At 35.6% G+C, this 1,021-nt stretch overlaps 1 protein-coding gene across 2 annotated transcripts in view; it reads right to left on the bottom strand.

Moving 5' to 3' along the window:
• Positions 1–1,021, bottom strand: part of Msrb3 (methionine sulfoxide reductase B3) — a 216,476-nt gene that overhangs the window by 44,385 nt on the left and 171,070 nt on the right. The gene's annotated exons all lie outside the window — the stretch shown is intronic.

Genomic DNA, 1,021 nt, shown 5'->3' with positions numbered 1-1,021 from the left:
AGCTAAAGAATTTTATGATGACAAAGCCAACCCTATACAGACTACTAAAAGATGTTCTAGAGAGTGACCAAAATGATCAGAACTCCACGGATGAGAACAGAAGGAACCCACGAAATAGGGCAAACAATTAAACACAGGACAAAAAGGAGTAAACAACAGCAGGTAAATAACATGTTGATCATAAATCAATACATTTCAATTATAACCATCAATGTAAACGGACTCAATTCATCAATTAAAAGAAATAGACTGGCACAGTGGATTAGGAAACACAATTCAACAATATGCTATAAACAAGAAACATAGTTAACTCATAAAGAAATTCATAGGCTGAAAGTCAAAGGATGGAAAACAATACTGCACACCGCAGCACCTCAGAAAAAAGCAGGGGTAGCAATCCTGTTCTCAGACAGTCTCAACTTCAAACCAAGAATGATCAAATGAAATAAAGAAGGTCACTATATACAGGCTAGGGGAAAAGTTCAAGAGGAAGAGGTAACACTCATAAATGTACACGCACCAAACATGGGAGCACCCAACCATGTAAGATGAATTTTAATGGACATGAAAAGTCTAATTTCCAATACTACAGTCTTAACAGGAGACCTTAACACACCCTAATCCCAAAAATATAGGTTAAGCAGACCAAAAAATTAGCAAAGAAGTAGCAGAATTGAACCTGAGCATGGAACAAATGGACTTAGTGGACATATACAGTGTTCCACCCAATGACAGATAAATATACATTTTTCTCAGCTACATATGGTTCATTTTCTAAAATAGACCACACACTGGTCCATAGGTCATGGTTAAGTATATGCAAGAAAACAGAAATTATCCCATGCATATTAATCTCACCATAGTGCAATGACACTGGAAATAAACAAGGCAAGAAAACAAAAAAACCCCATAAATACACGGAAATTAAACAACACCCTACTCTACAACCAATGGGTCACAGATGAAATTAAACACAAACAAGAAATTCAACAACATCTACAATTCAATGAAAATTCAAAGA

Source organism: Octodon degus, unplaced genomic scaffold (genome assembly GCF_000260255.1).
Source record: "Octodon degus isolate 3935 unplaced genomic scaffold, OctDeg1.0 scaffold00047, whole genome shotgun sequence".
Taxonomy (NCBI): domain Eukaryota; kingdom Metazoa; phylum Chordata; class Mammalia; order Rodentia; family Octodontidae; genus Octodon; species Octodon degus.
The sequence above is the reverse complement of the archived record's forward strand: the minus strand, read 5'-3'. Positions and strand labels throughout refer to the sequence as shown.